At 44.7% G+C, this 26,827-nt stretch overlaps 1 pseudogene; it reads left to right on the forward strand.

Moving 5' to 3' along the window:
* LOC123130645 (uncharacterized) overlaps window positions 1-20,662 on the forward strand; it is a 78,511-nt pseudogene extending 57,849 nt beyond the window's left edge.
* The last annotated feature ends 6,165 nt before the right edge of the window (window positions 20,663-26,827 follow it).

Raw genomic sequence — 26,827 nt, forward strand, 5'->3', positions numbered from 1 at the left:
TTAATGTGTTGAGTGGAAAGATGGATGAACTTATGAAATTATTTGCTACTAAGAGTGTTTCTTCTGATCCTAATGATATGCCTTTGTCTACTTTGATTGAGAATAATAATGAATCTTTGGATGTGAATTTTGTTGGTAGGAATAATTTTGGTAACAACGCTTATAGAGGGAATTTTAATCCTAGGCCATATCCTAGTAATCCTTCTAATAATTATGGGAATTCCTACAATAACTCTTATGGAAATTATAATAAGATGCCCTCTGATTTTGAATCCAATATTAAAGAATTTATTTCTTCGCAAAAGAATTTTAATGCTATGATTGAGGAAAAATTGCTTAAGATTGATCATTTGGCTAGGAACGTTGATAGAATTGCTCTTGATGTTGATGCTTTGAAACTTAGATCTATTCCACCTAAGCATGATATTAATGAGTCTCTAAAAGCCATGAGAATTTCAATTGATGAGTGTAAAGAAAGAACCACTAGGATGCGTGCTTCCAAAGATGCCTTTATTAAAACATGTTCTTCCAATTCCTATAAAAATCAAAATGAAGATCTAAAAGTTATTGATGTATCCCCAATTAAATCTTTATTTTGCAATATGAATCTTGATGAAACTGAATATGATCTTCCTTTACCTATAAGGCGTTCTAAAAATTCGGAGTGTTTAGATCTTAATGATGAAATTGATGGAAGTGGGATTGAAAGAAATAAAAATCTAGATGTTGCTAAACCCACTATATTGGATTTCAAGGAATTTAATTATGAAAATTGCTCTTTGATTGATTGTATTTCCTTGTTGCAATCCATGCTAAATTCTCCACATGCTTATAGTCGAAATAAAGCCTTCACCGAACATATTGTTGATGCCTTGATGCAATCTTATGAAGAAAAATTTGAGTTGAAAGTTTCTATCCCAAGAAAACTCTATGATGAGTGGGAACCAACTATTAAAATTAAAACTAAAGATCATGAGTTTTATGATTTGTGTGATTTGGGTGCTAGTGTCTCTACTATTCCCAAGACTTTGTGTGATTTACTAGATTTCCGTAATTTTGATGATTGCTCTCTAAACTTGCATCTTGCGGATTCCACTATTAATAAACCTATGGGAATAATTAATGATGTTCTTATTGTTGCAAATAGGAATTATGTGCCCATAGATTTCATTGTTCTTGATATAGATTGCAATCCTTCTTGCCCTATTATTCTTGGTAGACCTTTACTTAGAACGGTTGGTGCGATTATTGATATGAAGGAAGGGAATATTAGATTTCAATTCCCATTAAAAAAGGGCATGGAACACTTTCCAAGAAATAAAATAAAATCACCATATGAAACTATAATGAGAGCCACTTATGGATTGCCTACCAAAGATGGCAATACCTAGATCTATCCTTGCTTGTTATGCCTAGCTAGGGGCGTTAAACGATATCGCTTGTTGGGAGGCAACCCAATTTTATTTTTATTCCTTGATTTTTTATCCTGTTTAGTAATAAATAAATTATTTAGCCTCTATTTTGGTTGTGTTTTTTGTTTAATTAGTGTTTGTGCCAAGTAGAACCGTTGGGAAGACTTGGGGAAAGTCTTGTTGAACTTGCTGTAAAAAACAGAAACTTTAGCGCTCACGAGAACTGCTGTAATTTTTATTTGAAGAGTGATATTTAGTTAATTCTTTTTGCAGATGATTAATAGATAAATTACTCACGTCCATAAATTTATTTTATAATTTTTGGGGTTCCATATCTTGCGCTAGCTACAGATTACTACAGACTGTTCTGTTTTTGACAGATTCTGTTTTTCATGTGTTGTTTGCTTATTTTGATGAATCTATGGCTAGTAAAATAGTTTATAATCCATAGAGAAGTTGGAATACAGTAGGTTTAACACCAATATAAATAAATAATGAGTTAATTACAGTACCTTGAAGTGGTCTTTTGTTTTCTTTCGCTAACGGAGCTCACTAGTTTTCTATTTTGAGTTTTGTGTTGTGAAGTTTTCAAGTTTTGGGTGAATTCTTTTGATGGATCATGGAACAAGGAGTGGAAAGAGCCTAAGCTTGGGGATGCCCATGGCACCCCAAAGATAATCCAAGGACACCAAAAAGTCAAAGCTTGGGGATGCCCGGAAGGCATCCCCTCTTTCGTCCACTTTCATCGGTAATTTACTTGGAGCTATATTTTTATTCACCAACAGGATATGTCTTTTGCTTGGAGCGTCTTGTATTATTTGTGTCTTTGTTTATTAGTATGTCACAATCATCCTTGCTGTACACACCTTTTGAGAGAGCCATACATGAATTAAAATTTGATAGAATACTCTATGTGCTTCACTTATATCTTTTGAGCTAGATAATTTTGCTCTATTGCTTCACTTATATCTTTTGAGCTAGATAATTTTGCTCTATGTGCTTCACTTATATCTTTTGAGCTAGATAATTTTGCTCTATGTGCTTCACTTATATCTTTTGAGCTAGATAATTTGCTCTATGTGCTTCACTTAGATCTTTTAGAGCACGGTGGTGGATTCGTTTTAAAGAAACTATTGATCTCTCATGCTTCACTTAAATTAATCTGAGAGTCTCTTAATAGCATGGTAATTTGCCTAATAATAATATGCTTGGTATTCAAGATTTGTGAAACCTTCTTTTGAGTGTGTTGAATACTAAGAAAAGATTGAAGCATGATAATTGTTTTGAGATATGGAGGTGATAATATTAAAGTCATGCTAGTTGAGTAGTTGTGCATTTAAAGAATACTTGTGTTGAAGTTTGTGACTCCCGCAGCATGCACGTATGGTGAACCGTTATGTGATGAAGTCGGAGCATGATTTATTTATTGATTGTCTTCCTTATGAGTGGCGGTCGGGGACGAGCGATGGTCTTTTCCTACCAATCTATCCCCCTAGGAGCATGCGCGTAATACTTTGCTTTGATAACTTCTAAATTTTTGCAATAAGTATATGAGTTCTTTATGACTAATGTTGTGTCAATGGATTATACGCACTCCCACCCTTCCACCCTTGCTAGCCTCTCTAATACCGCGCAACTTTCGCCGGTATCATACACCTACCATATACCTTCCTCAAAACAGCCACCATACCTACCTATTATGGCATTTCCATAGCCATTCTGAGATATATTGCCATGCAACTTTCCACCATCTAGTTCCTCATGACACATCCATCATTGTCATATTGCTTAATATGATCATGTAGTTGACATAGTATTTGTGGCAAAGCCACCGTTCATAATTGTTTCATACTTGTTACTCGTGATTCATTGCATATCCCGGTACACCGCCGGAGGCATTCATATAGAGTCATACTTTGTTTTAGTATCGAGTTGTAATCATTGAGTTGTAAATAAATAGAAGTGTGATGATCATCATTCAATAAAGCATTGTCCCAAAAAAAGGCAAGGCCAAAGAAAAAAAAAAGAAGGCCCAAAAAAATAAATAAATAAATAAATAAGGGGCAATGCTACTATCCTTTTTTTTCCACACTTGTGCTTTAAAGTAGCACCATGATATAGCGAATCTCATATATTGTGCTTCAAAGTAGCACCATGTTCTTCATATAGAGAGTCTCATATGTTATCACTTTCATATACTAGTGGGAATTTTATGTTATAGAACCTGGCTTGTATATTCCAATGATGGGTTTCCTCAAATTGCCCTAGGTCTTCGTGAGCAAGCAAATTGGATGCACACCCACTAGTTTCATTTGTTGAGCTTTCATACATTTATAGCTCTAGTGCATCCGTTGCATGGCAATCCCTACTCACTCACATTGATATCTATTGATGGGCATCTCCATAGCCCGTTGATACGCCTAGTCGATGTGAGACTATCTTCTCCTTTTTGTCTTCTCCACAACCACCATTCTATTCCACCTATAGTGCTATATCCATGGTTCACGCTCATGTATTGCATGAAGATTGAAAAAGTTTTGAAAAAGTTAGAGTATGAAACCATTGCTTGGCTTGTCATCGGGGTTGTGCATGATTTAAATACTTTATGTGGGGAAGATGGAGCATAGCCAGACTATATGATTTTGTAGGGATAACTTTCTTTGACCATATTATTTTGAGAAGACATAATTGCTTTGTTAGTATGCTTGAAGTATTATTATTTTCTATGTCAATATAAACTTTTGTCTTGAATCTTTCTAATCTGAATATTCATACCACAATTAATAAGATTTGCATTGAAATTATGCCAAGTAGCACTCCGCATCAAAAATTCTCTTTTTATCATTTACCTACTCGAGGACGAGCAGGAATTAAGCTTGGGGATGCCTGATACGTCTCGAACGTATCTATAATTTTTGATTGCTCCATGTTATATTATCTACTGTTTTGGACTATATTGGGCTTTATTTTCCACTTTTATATTATTTTTGGGACTAACCTATTAACCAGTGGCCCAGCCTAGAATTGCTGTTTTTTTGCCTATTTCAGTGTTTCGGATAAACAGAATATCTAACGGAGTTCAAACGGAATAAAATCTTCGGAAACGTGATTTTCTAACCGAACGTGATCCAGGAGACTTGGACCCTACTGCAAGGGATCAAAGAGGTGGTCACAAGGGTGGGGGCGCCCCCCCTAGGGCGCGCCCCCTGCCTCGTGGGTCCCTCGGTGCTCCACCGACGTACTCCTTCCTCCTATATATATACACGTACCCCCAAACGATCAGAACAGGAGCCAAAAACCTAATTCCAGCGCCTCAACTTTCTGTATCCACGAGATCCCATCTTGGGGCCTGTTCCGGAGCTCCGCCGGAAGAGGGGCGTCATCACGGAGGGCTTCTACATCATCCTAGCCCCTCCGATGAAGTGTGAGTAGTTTACCTCAGACCTTCGGGTCCATAGTTAGTAGCTAGATGGCTTCTTCTCTCTCTTTGAATCTCAATACAAAGTTATCCCCCTCTCTTGTGGAGATCTATTCGATGTAATCTTCTTTTTGCGGTGTGTTTGTTGAGACCGATGAATTGTGGGTTTATGATCAAGTCTATCTATGAATAATATTTGAATCTTCTCTGAATTCTTTTATGCATGATTGGTTATCTTTGCAAGTCTCTTTGAATTATCCGTTTGGTTTGGCCAACTAGATTGGTAGTTCTTGCCATGGGAGAAGCGCTTAGCTTTGGGTTCGATCTTGCGGTGTCCTTACCCAGTGACAGAAGGGGCAGCAAGGCACGTATTGTATCGTTGCCATCGAGGATAACAAGCTGGGGTTTATTTCATATTTCATGAATTTATCTCTCTACATCATGTCATCTTGCTTAAGGCGTTACTCTATTTTTAACTTAATAGTCTAGATGCATGCTGGATAGCGGTTGATGAGTGGAGTAATAGTAGTAGATGCATAATCGTTTCGATCTACTTATCACGGATGTGATGCCTATATACATGATCATGCCTAGATATTCTCATAATTATGCTCAATTCTATCAATTGCTCAATAGTAATTTGTTCACCCACCATAGAATACTTATGCTCTTGAGAGAAGCCACTAGTGAAACCTATGGCCCCCGGGTCTATTCTCATCATATCAATCTCCATCACTTTTATATTGCTTTTCTATTTACTTTGCCTTTACTTTTTACTTTGCATATTTATATCAAAAATACCAAAAATATTCTATCTATCAGATATCACTCTCGTAAGTGACCGTGAAGGGCTTGACAACCCCTAATCGCGTTGGTTGCGAGTAGCTATCGCTTTGTGCGGGTACGAGGGACTTGAGCGTGGGCTCCTACTTGATTGATACCTTGGTTCTCAAAAACTGAGGGAAATACTTACGCAACGCTGCTGCATCATCCCTTCCTCTTCGGGGAAAACCAACGCAAGCTCAAGACGTAGCATGAAGCAGAGTACATAGCTGCTTCGGAAGCAGCAAATGAAGGAGTCTCGATGAAGGAGTTCATATCCGATGTAGGTGTCACACCTAGTGCATCGGGTCCAATGAAAATCTTTTGTGACAATACTGGTGCAATTGCCTTGGCAAAGAAATCCAAATTTCACAAGAGAACCATGCACATCAAGAGATGCTTCAATTCCATCCGCGATCAAGTCAAGGAGGGGGACATAGAGATTTGCAAGATACATACGGATCTGAATGTTGCAGACCCATTGACTAAGCCTCTCTCACGAGCAAAACATGATCAGCACCAAGACTCCATGGGTGTTAGAATCATTACAATGTAATCTAGATTGACTCTAGTGCAAGTGGGAGACAAAAGGAAATATGCCTGAGAGGCAATAATAAAGTTGTTATTTATATTTCCTTATATCATGATAAATGTTTATTATTCATGCTAGAATTGTTTAACCCGAAACTTTGTACATGTGTGAATACATAGACAAACAGAATGTCACTAGTATGCCTCTACTTGACTAGCTCATTGAATCGATGATGGTTATGTTTCCTAACCATAGACATGAGTTGTCATTTGATTAACAGGATCACATCATTAGAGAATGATGTGATTGACTTGACCCATCCATTAGCTTAGCACGATGATCGTTTAGTTTGTTGCTATTGCTTTCTCCATAACTTATACATGTTCCTATGACTATTAGATCATGCAACTCGCGAATACTGGAGGAACACTTTGTGTGCTACCAAACGTCACAACATAATTGGGTGATTATAAAGGTGCTTTACAGGTGTCTCCGGTGGTTTTTGTTGAGTTGGCATAGATCGAGATTAGGATTTGTCACTCCGATTGTCGGAGAGGTATCTCTGGCCCTCTCGGTAATGCACATCAATATAAGCCTTGCAAGGAATGTGACTAATGAGTTAGTTGCGGGATGATGCATTATGAAACAAGTAAAGAGACTTGCCGGTAACGAGATTGAACTAGGTATTGAAATACCAACGATCGAATCTCGGGCAAGTAACATACCGATGACAAAGGGAACAACGTATATCGTTATGCGGTTTGACCGATAAAGATCTTCATAGAATACATGTTGAGCCAATATTAACATCCAGGTTCCTCTATTGGTTATTGACCGGAGACATGTCTCGGTCATGTCTACATAGTTCTCGAACCCGTAGGGTCCTCACGCTTAACGTTCGGTGACGATCGGTATTATGAGTTTATGTGTTTTGATGTACCAAAGGTAGTTCACAGTCCCTGATTTGATCACGGACATGACGAGGAGTCTTGAAATGGTCGAGACATAAAGATCGATACATTGGAAGCCTATGTTTGGACATCGGAATGGTTCCGAATAAGTTCAGGCATTTTCCGAAGTACCGGGAGGTTACCAGAACCCCCCGGGGAGTATATGGGCCTGATTGGGCCTTAGTGGAATAGAGGAGAGGAAGGGAAAAGGTGGGAGGCGCGCCCCCTGAAGGAAACATGCCCTGGAGGCAATAATAAAGTTGTTATTTATATTTCCTTATATCATGATAAATGTTTATTATTCATGCTAGAATTGTATTAACCGGAAACTTAGTACATGTGTGAATACATACACAAACAGAGTGTCACTAGTTTGCCTCTACTTGACTAGCTCGTTGAATAAATGATGGTTATGTTTCCTAACCATAGACATGAGTTGTCATTTGATTAACGGGATCACATCATTATAGAATGATGTGATTGACTTGACCCATCTGTTAGCTTAGCACGATGATCGTTTAGTTTGTTGCTATTGCTTTCTCCATAACTTATACATGTTCCTATGACTATGAGATCATGCAACTCCCGAATACCGAAGGAACACTTTGTGTGCTACCAAACGTGACAACGTAACTGTGTGATTATAAAGGTGCTCTACAGGTGTCTCCGATGGTGTTTGTTGAGTTGGCATAGATCGAGATTAGGATTTGTCACTCCGATTGTTGAACAGGTATCTCTGGGCCCTCTCGGTAATGTACATCACTATAAGCCTTGCAAGCAATGTAGCTAATGAGTTAGTTACGGGATGTAGCATTACGGAACGAGTAAAGAGACTTGACGGTAACGAGATTGAACTAGGTACTGAGATACCGACAATCAAATCTCGGGCAAGTAACATACCAATGACAAAGGGAACAACGTATATCGTTATGCGGTTTGACCGATAAAGATCTTCGTAGAATATGTAGGAACCAATATGAGCATCCAGCTTCCGCTATTGGTTATTGACTGGAGACGTGTCTCGGTCATGTCTACATAGTTCTCGAACCCGTAGGGTCCGCACGCTTAACGTTTGGTGATGATCGTATTATGAGTTTATGTGTTTTGATGTACCGAAGGTAGTTCAGAGTCTCGGATATGATCACAGACATGACGAGGAGTCTCGAAATGGTCGAGACATAAAGATCGATATATTGGACGACTATATTTGGACATCAGAATGGTTTCGGGTGAGATCGGGCATTTACCGATGAACTGGGAGGTTACCGGAACCCCCCGGAGGTATATGGGCCTTATTGGGCCGTAGTGGGGCAGAGGAGAAGCGAGCAAAGGAGGGGGCGCCCCCTCCCAAGCCCAATCCGAATTGGGAGGGGGACCCCCCTTTCATTCCTCCTTCCTCCCCCTTCCTTCTCTCCTAATCCAACTAGGGAAGGGGGAATCCTACTCCCGGTGGGAGTAGGACCACCCTTGGGGCGCGCCTAGGAGGCTGGCCCCTCCCCCTCCTCCAATCCTTTATATACGGGGGAGGGGGGCACCCCATAGACACACAAGTTGATCATTGATCCCTTAGCCGTGTGCGGTGCCCCCCTCCACCATAATCCACCTCGGTCATATCATCGTATTGCTTAGGTGAAGCCCTGCAACGGTAGCATCATCATCACCGTCATCACGCCGTCGTGCTGACGAAGCTCTCCCACGACACTCAGCTAGATCGAGAGTTCATGGGACGTCACCGAGCTGAATGTGTGTAGATCGCGGAGGTGCCATACTTTTGGTACTAGGATTGGTCGATCGTGAAGATGTACGACTGCATCAACCGCATTGTCATAACGCTTTCGCTTACGGTCTACGAGGGTACGTGGACAACACTCTTCCCCTCTCGTTGCTATGCATCACCATGATCCTGCTTGTGCGTATGAATTTTTTTGAAATTACTGCGTTCCCCAACACCTTTGGCATGATGAAGTCTTCGTCGCCGAGGCTCACATCATCCTCGGAGATCAGTAGATAGTGACTATCCTTCGAGTCCTCATTTCCGACCGGATTGTCGGGGTTAACTTGCCTCTCCTCCCAATCATCATGTTCGAATGTGGGCTCGACGGGGGCTTCGGGATCTTCGGTGTTCTCCGGAGTATTATTATCTCCGGTACCGGTATTGCTGTCCTTTTCCCGACGCGATTTTGAGCGACTTCGCTGGCATCAACGCTTCGGTGGTGCCTCAGCAGGTTTGTCCTCAACCGGATCCTTCCTGCCTTCGTCGTCATCCTCTTTGGGTGTATCCACCATATACACGTCGTACGTGGAGGTGGCCATTCAACGTCCGGTAAATGGAGGGTCTTGGCCTTGTTTGTCTCCGGCATCGTCGTCCATGCCGTCGATGTCTTCGGAGGTGTAATCCAGCATGTCGGTTAAGTCCTTAACGGTGGCTACGAAGTGGGTGTTGGGTGGGACATAAAATTCCCTGCTCTCAGCCCCTAATCTGGGCTAGGCGTAGTTTGGAGGTGATCCCTCTGTAATGGTGAGGGATCGCATTAAATCTAGAGCCTCGTTCAAGAGCGAGGATTGGACGGGGAAACAAAAGTCCGCGGAGCTAGCCAGGGCAAAAGCCTCCTGGCCAAGCTCACTTGGCGTGGACTTTGAGAGTTCAGAGCTAGAGTCCGGGGGCGAGTCCGGCCTTCCAACGATAGGGGGAACCCAGTCTGACTCCGGGCTTGTCGAGGACACAATCGCCTCCGTATCTCCGGTAGTGAGCTTCATAGCAAAGTGTCCGGCAGGCTCCAAACTCCCATCTTCGGACCCGACAGTATGCTCTGGATCTAAGGCCAGAACGGTGGTCGGGGCTGAGGGAGTCCTGGATTAGGCGGTCTCCGGACAGCCGGACTATATCTTTTGGCCGGAGTGTTGGACTATAAAGATACAAGATTGAAGGCTTCGTCCCGTGTCCAGATGGGACTCTCCTTGGCGTGGAAGGCAAGCTTGGCAATACAGATATGTAGATCTGCTCCCTTGTAACCGACTCTCTATAACCCTAGCCCCTTCCGGTGTCTATATAAACCGGAGGGTTTAGTCCGTAGGACAACAACAATCATACCATAGGCTAGCTTCTAGGGTTTAGCCTCTACGATCTCGTGGTAGATCAACTCTTGTAATGCTCATATCATAAACATCAATCAAGTAGGACGTAGGGTATTACCTCCATCGAGAGGGCCAGAACCTGGGTAAACATCGTGTCCCCCGCCTCCTGTTACCATCCGCCTTAGACGCACAGTTCGGGACCCCCTACCCGAGATCCGCCTGTTTTGACACCGACATTGGTGCTTTCATTGAGAGTTCCACTATGCCGTCACCGTAAGGCTTGATGGCTCCTTCGATCATCGGTAACGATGCGGTCCAGGGTCAGGTTTTCCTCCTCGGACAGATCTTCGTATTCGGTGGCTTCGCACTATGGGCCAACTCGCTTGGCCATCTAGAGCAGATCGAGAGCTACGCCCCTGGCCATTAGGTCAGGTTTGGAAACCTAAACTACACTGCTGACATCCGCGGAGACTTGATCTTCGACGGATTCAAGCCCATGTCATGTGCGCCGCACAATCACGACGAGCATGACGTAACTCTATCATCGGACAGTCTTCGGGAGATCACACCTGAAACTACTCCGGCCCTTGGTCCAGAGCAAATTGTGCCATCCGAGGATGGGGGATAGACCCTGCCATGGAGGCCGCACTCTCAGTGGCGATGGAGCCGGATACTGACTTCACCTCTTACGAGAGCCGTGTTGCCGAACCACTGGATTCGTCTTCGGCCACGGACTCCGAGCCGCCTGCGTCCATGCCTATCGAATCCGATTCGGCGCCGATCATGGAGTTCACCTCCACGGATATCTTTCAGCACTCACCTTTCGGCGACGTGCTAAATTCATTAAGGTCTCTCTCCTTGTCAGGAGATCCTTGGCCGTACTATGTCCGGCTAGAATGGGATGCGGACGACGAAGAAATTCACTCCCCACCCACCACCCAATTAGTAGCCATTGTCGACGATTTAACCGACACGCTCGACTTGGACTCCGAAGACATCGACGGTATGGACGACGACGCAGGAGACGAACAAGAACCACCGCCCATAGGGCGTTGGACCGCCACCTCATCATATGATATATACATGGTGAACATCCCCAAAGAAGGCAATGGCGATGAGACAGCGGAAGATGACCCCTCCAAGAACCAACCCAAGCACCGACGTCAGCGACGCCGCTCAAAGTCCCGCCATAGCAAAAGTAGTGATACCGGCACAAGAGACAATAACACTCCGGATAGTGCAGAAGACGACAACAATCCCCTCCAGCACGATTTAGAGTGGGAGGGTGAACAAGCTAGCCCTCCAGAGCGGGCAGCAGATGGAGAATCGAAGGAGGACAATTACATGCCTCTATCCGAAGACGAGGTGAGCCTCGGCGACGAAGAATTTATCGTGCCTGAGGATCCCGTCGAGTGATACGTCTCCAATGTATCTATAATTTTTGATTGCTCCATGCTATATTATCTACTGTTCTGGACTATATTGGGCTTTATTTTCCACTTTTATATTATTTTTGGGACTAACCTATTAACCGGAGGCCCAGCCCAGAATTGCTGTTTTTTGCCTATTTCAGTGTTTCGGAGAAACAGAATATCAAACGGAGTCCAAACGGAATAAAACCTTTGGGAACGTGATTTTCTCACCGAACGTGATCCAGGAAACTTGGACCCTACTCCAAGGAGTCAAAGAGGAGGTCACGAGGGTGGGGGGCGCCCCCCTAGGGCGCGCCCCCTGCCACGTGGGCCCCTCGATGCTCCACCGACGTACTCCTTCCTCCTATATATACACACGTACCCCCAAACGATCAGAACAGGATCCAAAAACCTAATTCCACCACCGCAACTTTCTGTATCCACGAGATCCCATCTTCGAGCCTGTTCCGGAGCTCCGCCGGAAGAGGGTCGTCATCACGGAGGGCTTCTACATCATCCTAGCCCCTCCGATTAAGTGTGAGTAGTTTACCTCAGACCTTCGGGTCCATAGTTAGTAGCGAGATGGCTTCTTCTCTCTCTTTGAATCTCAATACAAAGTTCTCCCCCTCTCTTGTGGAGATCTATTCGATGTAATCTTCTTTTTGCGGTGTGTTTGTTGAGACCGATGAATTGTGGGTTTATGATCAAGTCTATCTATGAATAATATTTGAATCTTCTCTGAATTCTTTTATGTATGATTGGTTATCTTTGCAAGTCTCTTCGAATTATCCATTTGGTTTCCCCAACTAGATTGGTAGTTCTTTCCATAGGAGAAGTGCTTAGCTTTGGGTTCGATCTTGCGGTGTCCTTTCCTAGTGACAGAAGGGGCAGCAAGGCACGTATTGCATCATTGCCATCGAAGATAACAAGATGGGGTTTATTTCATATTGCATGAATTTATCTCTCTACATCATGTCATCTTGCTTAAGACATTACTCTATTTTTAACTTAATACTCTAGATGCATGATGGATAGCGGTCGATGAGTGGAGTAATAGTAGTAGATGCAGAATCGTTTCGGTCTACTTGTCACGGACGTGATGCCTATATACATGATCATGCCTAGATATTCTCATAACTATGCTCAATTCTACAATTGCTCAACAGTAATTTGTTCACCCATCGTAGAATACTTATTCTCTTGAGAGAAGCCACTAGTGAAACCTATTGCCCCCGGGTCTATTCTCATCATATCAACCTCCATCACTTTAATCTTGCTTTGCTTTTTACTTTGCTTTTACTTTTTACTTTGCATCTTTATACCAAAAATACCAAAAATATTATATCTATCAGATCTCACTCTCGTAAGTGACCGTGAAGGGATTGACAACCCCTAATCATGTTGGTTGCGAGTAGCTATCGTTTTGTGCAGGTACGAGGGACTTGAGCGTGGCCTCCTACTGGATTGATACCTTGGTTCTCAAAAACTGAGGGAAATACTTATGCTACTCTACTGCATCATCCCTTCCTCTTCGGGGAAAACCAACGCAAGCTCAAGACGTGGCAAGAAGGATTTTTGGCGCCGTTGCCGGGGAGTCTACGCAAAAAGTCAATATACCAAGTACGCTTCACAATCCCTATCTTTTGCATTACATTATTTGCCATTTGCCTCTCGTTTTCCTCTCACCCCAATTCACCCTTGCTGTTTTACTCGCCCTCTCTCTCTCTATCCTCCCTCTCTATTTGCCCCTTTTGCCCGTTTGCTCTTGTTTGCTTGTGTGCTAGTTTCTTTGCTTGTCGTCATGACTAGTCTTATATCTTCTCCGTTGTCTCCCGGGAGTTAAGTTCTAAATTTTAAACAAAGGGAGGGAGAAAATCTAAAAGATGCTTGGTATAGAATTTGCAATGCTCAAAATAGATCTACCAGGAAGCAATCTACCTTAATTCGTCTCCACAATTTTTATGTAGGTATTAATCCTTGGTATAGATATATCCTCGATACCATTACCGGAGGGAACTTCTTGGGTAGCCATACTTTTGATTCATGTAATGCTATGCTAAATTTATTTGGCTCACCACCTCTTTTGGTTAATGGAACCATGTTAACTTTGGAGCATGTTATGCAAAGACTTGAAATTATTGAAAATAAAGTTGCTACTATTGAATCAATTGAAAATCTAGATAAAAAGATCCACAATCAAATTACTCAATATGGATCTAAGGTAGGAATGACTTTGAAAAATATTAAGGAAAATGAACCCATAGTTAATGAGAAAATGAACTTAGATTCTACTAGAATTGATAAACTTGAGGGTATCATTACAAACTTGGGAACCACTTTTTCTTCCGTAAAGAATACTCCAAGTCCTCCTACTAAAATTGCCAAGCTTATGTATGTTCCTAAAAATAAGGGTGAATCATGTAAGGAAACTGCGGATCTTAAATCTATAAGTATTCATCCCAATCCTTTTGATATCATTAAGGAACCAATTGCTACACATGAATTTTTTGATCTTGTGCCTAAAAGTTTAATAATCACTAGAAAGAAAGAAATTCCTAAGGAAAATAGATGCCTCATCAAAGAATTGCCTACCAAAGATGGCAATACCTAGATCTATCCTCGCTTTTATGCCTAGCTAGGGGCGTTAAACGATAGCGCTTGTTGGGAGGCAACCCAATTTTATTTTTATTCCTTGCTTTTTGCTCCTGTGTAGTAATAAATAAATTATTTAGCCTCTGTTATGGTTGTGTTTTTTGTGTTTACTTAGTGTTTGTGCCAAGTAGAACCATTGGGAAGACTTGGGGAAAGTCTTGTTGAACTTGCTGTAAAAACAGAAACTTTAGCGCTCACGAGAACTGCTGTAATTTTTATTTGAAGAGTGATATTTAGTTAATTCTTTTTGAAGATGATTAATAGATAAATTACTCACGTCCAGAAATTTATTTTAGAATTTTTGGGGTTCCAGATCTTGCGCTAGCTACAGATTACTACAGACTGTTCTGTTTTTGACAGATTCTGTTTTTCGTGTGTTGTTTGCTTATTTTGATGAATCTATGGTTAGTAAAATAGTTTATAATCCATAAATAAGTTGGAATACAGTAGGTTTAACACCAATATAAATAAAGACTGAGTTCATTACAGTAACTTAAAGTGGTCTTTTGTTTTCTTTCGCTAACGGAGCTCACGAGTTTTCTATTTTGAGTTTTGTGTTGTGAAGTTTTCAAGTTTTGGGTGAATTATTTTGATGGATCATGGAAAAAGGAGTGGAAATAGCCTAAGCTTGGGGATGCCCATGGCACCCCCAAGATAATCCAAGGACACCAAAAATTCAAAGCTTGGGGATGCCCCGGAAGGCATCCCCTCTTTCGTCCACTTCCATCGGTAATTTACTTGGAGCTATATTTTTATTCACCAACATGATATGTGTTTTTCTTGGAGCGTCTTGTATTATTTGTGTCTTTGTGTTTTAGTATGCCACAATCATCCTTGCTGTACACACCTTTTGAGAGAGCCATACATGAATTAAAATTTGATAGAATACTCTATGTGCTTCACTTATATCTTTTGAGCTAAGTAGTTTTGCTCTATGTGCTTCACTTATATCTTTCGAGCGTTATGATTTTGCTCTATGTGCTTCACTTAGATATTTTAGAGCACGGTGGTGGATTTGTTTTAAAGAAACTATTGATCTCTCATGCTTCACTTAAATTATTTTGAGAGTCTCTTAATAGCATGGTAATTTGCTTACTAATAATATGCTTGGTATTCAAGATTTGTGAAACTTTCTTTTGAGTGTGTTGAATACTAAGAAAAGATTGAAGCATGATAATTGTTTTGAGATATGGAGGTGATAATATTAAAATTCATGCTAGTTGAGTAGTTGTGAATTTAAAGAATACTTGTGTTAACGTTTGTGATTCCCGTAGCATGCACATATGGTGAACCGTTATGTGATGAAGTCGGAGCATGATTTATTTATTGATTGTCTTCCTTATGAGTGGCGGTCGGGGACGAGCGATGGTCTTTTCCTACCAATCTATCCCCCTAGGAGCATGCACGTAATACTTTGCTTTGATAACTTCTAGATTTTTGCAATAAGTATATGCATTCTATATGACTAATGTTGAGTCCATGGATCATACACACTCTCACCCTTCCACCTTTGCTAGCCTCTCTAATACCGCGCACCTTTCGCCGGTATCATACACCTACCATATACCTTCCTCAAAACAGCCACCATACCTACCTATTATGGCATTTCCATAGCCATTCCGAGATATATTTCCATGCAACTTTCCACCATCTAGTTCATCATGACACATTCATCATTGTCATATTGCATATCCCGGTACACCGCCGGATGCATTCACATAGAGTCATATTTTGTTCTAAGTATCAAGTTGTAATTGTTGAGTTATAAGAAAAATAAAAGTGTGATGATCATCATTATTTGAGCATTGTCCCAAGTGAGGAAAGAATGATGTAGACTATGATTCCCCCATAAGTCGGGATGAGACTCCGGACGAAAAATAAATAAAAGAGGCCAAAGAAGCCCAAATAAAAAGGGGCCATAAAAAAAGAGAAAAGGCCCAAATAAAAAAATGATGAGAGAAAAAGAGAGAAGGGACAATGTTACTATCCTTTTACCACACTTGTGCTTCAAAGTAGCACCACAATCTTCATAGTAGAGAGTCTCTCATGTTATCACTTTCATATACTAGTGGGAATTTTTCATTATAGAACTTGGCTTGTATATTCCAATGATGGGCTTCCTCAAGTTGCCCTAGGTCTTCATGAGCAAGCAAGTTGGATGCACACCCACTTAGTTTCTTTTTGAGCTTTCATATACTTATAGCTCTAGTGCATCCGTTGCATGGCAATCCCTACTCACTCACATTGATATCTATTGATGGGAATCTCCATAGCCCGTTGATACGCCTAGTTGATGTGAGACTATCTTCTCCTTTTTGTCTTCTCCACAACCACCATTCTATTCCACCTATAGTGCTATAACCATGGCTCACGCTCATGTATTGTGTGAAGATTGAAAAAGTTTTGAAAAGGTTAGAGTATGAAACAATTGCTTGGCTTGTAATCGGGGTTGTGCATGATTTAAATACTTTGTGTGGTGAAGATAGAGCATAGCCAGACTATATGATTTTGTAGGGATAACTTTCTTTGGCCATGTTATTTTGAGAAGACATAATTGCTTTGTTAGTATGCTTGAAGTATTATTATTTTTATGTCAATATGAACTTTTGTCTTGAATCTTTCGAATCTGAATATTCATACCACAATTAAGAAGATTTGCATTGAAATTATGCCAAGTAGCACTCCGCATCAAAAATTCTCTTTTTATCATTTACCTACTCGAGTATGAGCAGGAATTAAGCTTGGGGATGCCTGATACATCTCCAACGTATCTATAATTTTTGATTGCTCCATGCTATATTATCTACTGTTTTGGACTATATTGGGCTTTATTTTCCACTTTTATATTATTTTTGGGACTAACCTATTAACCGGAGTCCCAACCCAGAATTGCTGTTTTTTTGCCTATTTCAGTGTTTCGGAGAAACAGAATATCAAACGGAGTCCAAACGGAATAAAACCTTCGGGAACGTGATTTTCTCACCGAGCGTGATCCAGGAGACTTGGACCCTACTCCAAGGAGTCAAAGAGGAGGTAACGAGGGTGGGGGGCGCCCCCCCTAGGGCGCGCCCCCTGCCTCATGGGCCCCTCGATGCTCCACCAACGTACTCCTTCCTCCTATATATACACACGTACCCCCAAACTATCAGAACGGGAGCCAAAAACCTAATTCCACCGCCACAACTTTCTGTATCCACGAGATTCCATCTTGGGGCCTGTTCCGGAGCTCTGCCGGAAGAGGGCCGTCATCACGGAGGGCTTCTACATCATCCTAGCCCCTCCGATGAAGTGTGAGTAGTTTACCTTAGACCTTCGGGTCCATAGTTAGTAGCTAGATGGCTTCTTCTCTCTCTTTGAATCTCAATACAAAGTTCTCCCCCTCTCTTGTGGAGATCTACTCGATGTAATCTTCTTTTTGCAGTGTGTTTGTTGAGATTGATGAATTGTGGGTTTATGATCAAGTCTATCTATGAATAATATTTGAATCTTCTCTGAATTCTTTTATGTATGATTGGTTATCTTTGCAAGTCTCTTCGAATTATCCGTTTGGTTTCCCCAACTAGATTGGTAGTTCTTGCCATGGGAGAAGTGCTTAGCTTTGGGTTCGATCTTGCGGTGTCCTTTCCCAGTGATAGAAGGGGCAGCAAGGCACGTATTGCATCCTTGCCATCGAGGATAACAAGATGGGGTTTATTTCATATTGCATGAATTTATCTCTGTACATCATGTCATCTTGCTTAAGGTGTTACTCTGTTTTTAACTTAATACTCTAGATGCATGCTGGATAGCGGTCGATGAGTGGAGTAATTGTAGTAGATGCAGAATCGTTTCGGTCTACTTGTCACGGACGTGATGCCTATATACATGATCATGCCTAGATATTCTCATAACTATGCTCAATTCTGTCAATTGCTCAACAGTAATTTGTTCACCCACCGTAGAATACTTATTCTCTTGAGAGAAACCACTAGTGAAACCTATGGCCCCCGGGTCTATTCTCATCATATCAATCTCCATGACTTTAATCTTGCTTTGCTTTTTTACTTTGCTTTTACTTTTTACTTTGCATCTTTATACCAAAAATACCAAAAATATTATATCTATCAGATCTCACTCTCGTAAGTGACCGTGAAGGGATTGACAACCCCTAATCGCGTTGGTTGCGAGTAGCTATCGTTTTGTGCAGGTACGAGGGACTTGAGCGTGGCCTCCTACTGGATTGATACCTTGGTTCTCAAAAACTGAGGGAAATACTTATGCTACTCTGCTACATCATCCCTTCCTCTTCGAGGAAAACCAACGCAAGCTCAAGATGTAGCATCGAGCAGGAGCGCTTCAAGCACCGGCTTATGGCCACAGCAATAGCTTGAAGAAAAAACAACAACAGCTTCGAGCTGATCAAGATTTGCTAGCAGACAGATGGACCGAAGTCCTTGCGTCCGAGAAATACGAACTCGAGCGCCCCTCCAAGAGTTACCCAAAGCGCAGGTTGCTACCTCACCTCGAGGAGGAAGCATTGAAACCTACATCACCAGTGTACGATGCAGCTGACCGGCCACCTCGTGGCCGAGCCAGAGAGGCGTTTCAGCCTGAAGTTCAGCATGCACCCCGCCGCCACTCAAACAAAAATACCAAGGCCCGGGGTAACACACAGGACCTGCGAGACGTATTGGAAAGCAGGGCAAACATGCAAGGTCGATATACGGGTCATGGGGACGCACGCCAATGCAGGACGATGACCGTCACGCCAGATACACTAAAAGTAAATCCGGCCAGGCCGAATACAGCAGACAAGACTCATATGAACTGCGTCGTGATATAGCCCGGCACAGAGGCACCGCACACCCCCTATGCTTCACGGATGAAGTTATGGATCACTAATTCCCAGAGGGTTTTAAACCCGTAAATATCAAATCATATGATGGTACAACGGATCCCGCTGTATGGATTGAGGATTTCCTCCTCCACATCCACATGGCTCGCGGTGATGATCTGCATGCCATCAAGTACCTCCCACTAAAACTCAAAGGACCAGTTCGACATTGGCTGAATAGCTTGCTAGCAGACTCCGTCGGCAGTTGGGAAGATTTGGAAGATGCATTCCTTGACAACTTCCAGGGCACTTATGTGCGACCACCGGATGCTGATGACTTGAGCCATATAACTCAGCATCCAGGGGAATCGGCCAGGCAATTCTGGACACGGTTCCTAACTAAGAAAAACCAAATTGTCGATTGTCCGGATGTAGAGGCCTTAGAGGCATTCAAGCATAACATCCATGACGAGTGGGTCGCCCGGCACCTCGGCCAGGAGAAGCCAAAGTCTATGGCAGCCCTCACGACACTCATGACCCGCTTTTGCACGGGCGAGGTAGCTGGAAGGCTCGCAGCAACAACACATCAAGGAATCCGGGCACTTCAGATACTAAAGATGCCAATGGCACACCACGTCGTAACAAACACAAGCGCCACAACAACGGTGATAACTCCAATGATACGGCAGTCAATGCCGGATTCAGAGGCTCTAGATCCGGTCAGCGGAAAAAGCCATTCAAAAGAACTACTCCTGGCCCGTCTAGTTTGGATCGCATACTCGATCGCTCGTGTCAAATCCATGGCACCCCCGATAAGCCAGCCAATCACACCAACAGAGAATGATGGGTGTTCAAGCAGGCCGGCAAGTTGAATGCCGAAAATAAGGACAACGGGCTGCATAGTGATGACGAGGAGGAGCCTCGGCCGCCGAACACAGGATGACAGAAGAGGTTCCCCTCACAAGTGAAGACGGTGAACATGATATACGCAACCCACATTCCCAAGAGGGAACGGAAGCTTGCATTAAGGGACGTCTATGCGATGGAGCCCGTCGCCCCAAAGTTCAACCCATGGTCCTCTTGTCCGATCACCTTCGATCGCAGGGACCACCCCACTAGTATCCGTCATGGCGGATCCGCCGCATTGGTCCTAGAACCCATCATCGACGGATTTCACCTCACTCGAGTCCTTATGGACGGCGGCAGCAGCCTGAACCTGCTCTATCAAGATACAGTGCGCAAAATGGGTATAGATCCCTCGAGGATCAAACCCACCAAAACCACCTTTAAGGGCATCATCCCAGGTGTAGAGGCCCATTGCACGGGCTCAATCACACTGGAAGTGGTCTTCGGATCTCCGGACAACTTCCGAAGCGAGGAGTTAATCTTCGATATCGTCCTGTTCCGCAGTGGCTATCACGCACTGCTCAGGCGAACCGCATTTGCAAAATTGAATGCGGTACCGCATTACGCATACCTCAAGCTCAAGATGCCAGGACCTAGGGGGGTCATAACAGTCAATGGAAACATAGAACGCTCGCTCCGCATGGAAGAGCACACTGCAACCCTCGCAGCAGAAGCACAAAGCAGCCTTTTAAGGCAAACCGCCAATTCAGCAATATAGCCCCTGGACACCGTTAAGAGAGTTTGGAATAACCTGCAACAGGATCGCTTGGCACGTTCAAAGCTCGCATAGCAATTCGGCCCCCGTCCTAGACCCAGTCAAGCGACGAAATACGTGCTGCGCGTACATAATTACGCATTGAAAATACCATGGGCATAGGCGGGGGCACGATCAGGGCACGTCCCGCAATGCGGCTTAACCGCCCTAGGGGCTACATACCTTTATCATTTTTTCTCTTTCAGGACCTTACTCTCTGGAAGCCCTTTCCGGTAGTATGATTGCCGGACACATTACGGGAAGGAACAACCAAGGAGGCAAGAAGCTAAGACGTACAAGGGAACCCCCAGGTGATCTCTAATAACAAACGATATACCCGCTTTTTACTACCCATACGCAGCTTGCCCTTGGATAGGACATGTCAATAGTCCTATTTTTTGCTTATTGCACTACTCGTACCAGTATGCTTTGACGTATTATTTAAATAACAATGCATAACATTAGTTTATTATTGCATTACCCATCTTTTTTTTCTTCTTATATGTTCATTTACGACAACTTGCACCCGTACATTCTGGTACGGTCAGTACGCTAGGGGCTTTCGTTTACCCCATAATACGGCGTGAGAAGTCCGAACACTTTCGATAGTGTGGCACCCCGAACTTATAGCATTATATCATCAGCTCCGAATCATGTCTTGGGTCAATAGTTGGGTTCGCCTAGCTCCCATGTTTTGGTACCTTACGTTCTGCTATATCGGCTAAGGTAGCGCTAGGAGAACTACTACGATTGTGTCCCGGTTCTTCCGGACGAGCACCTTAGTAGAGAAAGCCGAAAAGTGACTGTCATGATAAGGCGAGAGCTGGTCGTAGTTCGAGAGGAGTCGGCCTTGCCCGACTTAGGCATATATAGCGCCCCAAATTCGGCCTTCCGAATACTAGGGGCTTCGCCAAAATTTAAAATTGTAGACTTCTATGGCTAAGTGAGAGCGATAAAGCCTTATAGTCTGATTGCCTGGTTCGGTGTGCTGAACACCTCCCTCGAAGGACCCAAAATTGGGAAAAAGAGTGCGCAGGTTTATCCCGAACACCCCAGTACTAGTTACATGGAGGCAGAAGCCGACGACTGACCAACTCTTAGATTTTATAAACGGACACACAGAAGGTAATATTTTAAATTCAAAAGGTGTTGCATAGCGCAAATGAACTCGTTTCACATTACACGATCACATGAGCATGTTCATTCAAAAATTACATCTCTAGCACATTCATCCGCCACAAGGTGGGAACCCTTCAGGACACTGTCATAATACATTTCGGGGCAGTGATGCTCCTTGCCCTCCGGCGGCCCCTCCATCACCAGCTTTACGGCGTCCAGCTTCGCCCAGTGCACCTTCGCCCAGGCAAAAGTCCTGCGCGCACCCTCGATGCAGACGGAACGCTTTATGACTTCAAGCCATGGGCATGCATCCACAAGCCGCCTCACCAGATCAAAGTAGCTGCTGGGCAGGGGATCGCCAGGCCACATCCGGACTATAAGACCCTTCATGGCCTATTCGGCCGCCTTGTGAAGCTCGACCAGCTGCTTCAGCTGGTCGCTCAAGGGCATTGGGTGTTTGGTCCCAGTATACTGAGACCAGAACAACTTTTCCGTCGAGGTCCCCTCCTTAGCTCGGTAAAACTTCGCGGCATCCAGTACACTGCGGGGAAGATCTGTGAACGCTCCTGGAGAGCTCCGAACTCGGGTAAGTAAAAGGAAAGTTTCCTTCACATGCTTGCTTTGCATAATGAATGCCTTACCCGCTGCTATCTTCTTCACCGCATCAATCTCCTGGAGGGCCTTGTGGGCTTCAGCCTTGGCGCTCCATGCGCTTTGGAGCGCCTTCGCAAGCTTGGACTCTCACGTCTTAGAGTCAAGCTCCAAGGACTCGTGTTTTTGCTGAGAGCCTCGAGCTCTTGCTGCACCCCGCCTACCCGGGCTTCTTGCTTTTCCCGCTCAATGCGCTCCTTGGCCGCTTTGTCTTCGGCCTCGGACAACGCCTTCTTCAGGGTCGCTACCTCGGTCGTGGCCCCTGGCAAATTCATGATGATCCAATTATTTTACAACCAAAATTCTTTTTAATATATAGACAAAGGTATTGCTTACCTTTGCTCTCCTCGACCTGGTAAGGCCGAGCTCGTCCTTGGACCGCTCAAGGTCCTGCTTCAGTGCAGCGACCTCCGCAGTACGTGCGGCAGCAGCTAGCAGTGAAGCCTGCATATGCACATAGACATATTCTGATTAGACTCCTGAGTCATTATTTGATCCTCTATTTGGCCTTTCTCCGCGAACGCCAAACAAAGCATCAGGGGCTACTGTCTATGCAGTAATATTTTCCTATATTTTGATTGCTTACCTGAAAGCCTGTTAGGAGGCTGGCACAAGCTTCGGTTAGTCCGTTTTTGGCAGACTGAACTTTCTCGATCACCGCACTCATGATAGTGCGGTGCTCTTCATCAATGGAAGCTCCGCGAAGCGCTTCCAGCAAGTTGTCCGGTGCCTCTGGATGGACAGAGGTCACCGGCACGAGCGGCTTCCCCCCTCAACGGGAGGTCGCCTGCCAGAGTCCGGAACCACCGAAGGTTCCGGCGCAGTGTTCAGCTGGGGGCCGAACTTGGAGCCCGTGGGAGTCTTGCTCCCTTTGCGCCCAGGGTCCGAAAGGTCGCCTTGAGGCGCCCCCAGGACTACCTCCCCTCGGCTCGGTGCCTCTTGAGACAACACCTCGACATTGTCCGTAGGACAAGGGGTGGAGGCGGTCGGAAGTGAATCACTATTCATATCCGACGAGTCCAAAGAACCGTCCGACAAAGATACGTCGATACGGGCTCGGGACGGACTGCATAACCATATTCGGCGTAAGGAGAAGCAGTGCAATTAAACATACCATGAATTACTATGGTATCCGGATACTTACAACTTCGCCAGGGGCTTGTCCCTGGGTAACCACTCGTCGTCGCTATGGGCGGCCGTCGTGGAGCAGTCCGGAAGGAGGGTCCTTCCTTACTTGGACCCTTCGGCCTCCCCAGTTGGGGCGGCCTTCCTTTTCTTGTCTCCCCCAGCTGGGGGGAGAACTTTCCTCTTCCTCCTCGTTTTCGTGGGAGGAGTGCGCTTCGGAGTTATCAGACGATGAGTCCGATGTAACCTTGCGCCGAAGACCCTTTTGGGTCCCCGTGGCCTTCTTCTTGGCCTTCTTCATCGGCACCTCGTAAGGCGCCGGAACCAGCATCTCCGTTAGGAGAGCATCTGCAGGATCTTTCGGCAGGGGGGCTGGGCAATCGATCCGCTCCACTGTCTCTACCCAGTCCTATTAATGGCATGGAAGCTTAGATCCCGCACATGATTAAACTGGGGCAAATAAATATCCTGTGAGATATCAAAAGTTATCGGATTGGCATGGCGCTTTGCGCTGAGTCCGCGGTCCTCGGTAAGGGGAGGAGGTACATCGGCGCCCTTGACAAGCACCTTCTAGACGTCCTTGTGCGTCGTGTCGAAGAGCTCTCGCAGCGTCTGGTGCTTGGCCAGGTCGAACTCCCACAAATTGAATACCCGTCGTTGACACGGGAGAATCTAGCGGAAGAGCATGACCTGGACCACGTTGACGAGCTTGATTTTCTTGCTCGTCATGTTCTTGATGCAGGTCTGGAGTCCGGTCAGCTCTACCGGGGAACCCCAGGACATGCCCTTCTCTTTCCAGGAGGTGAGCCGCGTGGGGATTCCGGATCGAAATTCGGGGGCCGCCACCCAGTTGGTGTCGCGCGGCTCGATGATGTAGAACCACCCCGATTGCCACCCCTTTATGGTCTCCACATAGGAGCCTTCGAGCCAGGTGACGTTAGGCATTTTTCCCACCATGGCACCTCCGCACTCCACTTGCTGGCCGACCACCACCTTCGGTTTAACATTGAAGGTCTTCAGCCACAGGCCGAAGTGGGGCCTGATGTGGAGGAAGGCCTCGCACACGACGATAAACGCCGAGATGTTGAGGATGAAATTGGGGGCCAGATCATGAAAATCCAGCCCGTAGTAGAACATGAGCCCGTGGACAAACGGGTGAAGGGGAAATCCCAGTCCGCGGACAAAGTGGGTAAGGAAAACTACCCTCTCATGGGGTGCTGGCGTAGGGATGATCTGCTCCGCATCTGGCAGCCGGTGCGCGATGTCCGCGGCCAGATATCCAGCTTCCCGTAGCTTTGCGATGTTCTCCTCCGTGACGGAGGAGACCATCCACTTGCCTCCCGCTCCGGACATGCTTGGAGTGGTTTGAGGAGAAAGACGCGAACTTGGGCGCTGGAGCTCGAGTGCGCGAGAATGGATAATCAAGGAGGAAGAAGGCGTGGGTAAAAAGGGTGAATCTTTGTCCCTTTATAAGGGCGGAAGAGGCGATGAGCCTCCCCACTTACCTGGTAAAATCTCTTATTCCCCGAGCGCCGTAATTGATGGTGCGGTTGGGTTACCCACGTCCGTATTGATGAGAATCCCGTAATAAGGGGGACACGATCTCTGCTTCGACAAGACGTGTCAAGAAAACCGCCTCGCAATATGTGCAGTGCTAGTTGAGAAAAACGGTTCGAATAATGATCGGGCCATGGCGTGATCTCATGTTGCTAAACGTGTCAGCAGATTAGATTTGTGGAAATATTATTCTCTCTGTGATGGTATGTGGAACTTGTTTTGCAGAGCCAGACACTATCCTTGTGTTCAAAATCTTCTATGGAGTATTCGAAGGAAGAACCCGCCTTGCAATGCCAAAGACAAATCTGCGCGCCGGACTCATCGTCATTGAAGCCTGGTTCATGGGCTACTGAGGGAGTCCTGGATTAGGGGGTCTCCGAACAGCCGGACTATATCCTTTGGCCGGAGTGTTGGACTATGAAGATACAAGATTGAAGACTTCGTCCCGTGTCCGGATGGGACTCTCCTTGGTGTGGAAGGCAAGCTTGGCAATACGGATATGTAGATCTCATCCCTTGTAACCGACTCCATGTAACCCTAGCCCCCTCCGGTGTCTATATAAACCGGAGGGTTTAGTCCGTAGGACAACAATAATCATACCATAGGCTAGCTTCTAGGGTTTAGCCTCTACGATCTCGTGGTAGATCAACTCTTGTAATACTCATATCATCAAGATCAATCAAGCATGACGTAGGGTATTACCTCCATCGAGAGGGCCCGAACCTGGGTAAACATCGTGTCCCCCGCCTCCTGTTACCATCCGCCTTAGACGCATAGTTCAGGACCCCCTACCCGAGATCCGCCGGTTTTGACACCGACAGGAGCCATGAAACCTTCGAAGATCAAGTCTCCTTGGATATGAGTGACGTAATTCGGGTTCCCAAAACTAATCTGATGACCAGGGGCATCGCTGTCGATCTGTTCGAGGTGGAAAATTGAGTTGGCACGCAGAGCGAAGCCGCCGAACATAAAAATTTGACTGGGGAGGAAAGTTTCCCCTGAAACAGCATCGTTGTTGATGATCGAACGAGCCATTGAACCTTCTGTCGACGGCATAGTGGAACTCTCAATGAAAGCACCAATGTGAGTGTCAAAACCGGCTGATCTTGGGTAGGGGGTCCCGAACTGTGCGTCTGAGGATTGAATGTAATGGGAAACAAGGGGGCATGATGCTTACCCAGGTTCGGGCCCTCTTAATGGAAGTAATACCCTACTTCCTGCTTGATTGACTTTGATGAGTATAGGGGTTACAAGAGTCAATCTACCTCGAGATCGTAATGGCTAAACCCTAGTTGTCTAGCCTATGTAAATTCGGATAGCCTCTACGGACTACACCCTTCGGTTTATATAGATACCGGAGGGGCCTAGGGTTGCACAGAGTCAGTTTACAAAAAAGGAAACTACACACCCGGACGCCAAGCTTTCCATCCACACAAAGGAGAATCCCATCCGGACACGGGGGAAGGCCTCCTGTCTTGTATCTTCATGGCCCACCAGTCCGGCCCATAGCCCGGACACTCGAGGACCCCTTAATCCAGGACTCCCTCACCGACACGTACGTATCGTTGCTACTAAGGATAAAACGATGGGGCTATTTATAAATAAATAGATCTTGTCTACATCATGTCA

Source organism: Triticum aestivum, chromosome 6A (assembly GCF_018294505.1).
Source record: "Triticum aestivum cultivar Chinese Spring chromosome 6A, IWGSC CS RefSeq v2.1, whole genome shotgun sequence".
NCBI lineage: Eukaryota > Viridiplantae > Streptophyta > Magnoliopsida > Poales > Poaceae > Triticum > Triticum aestivum.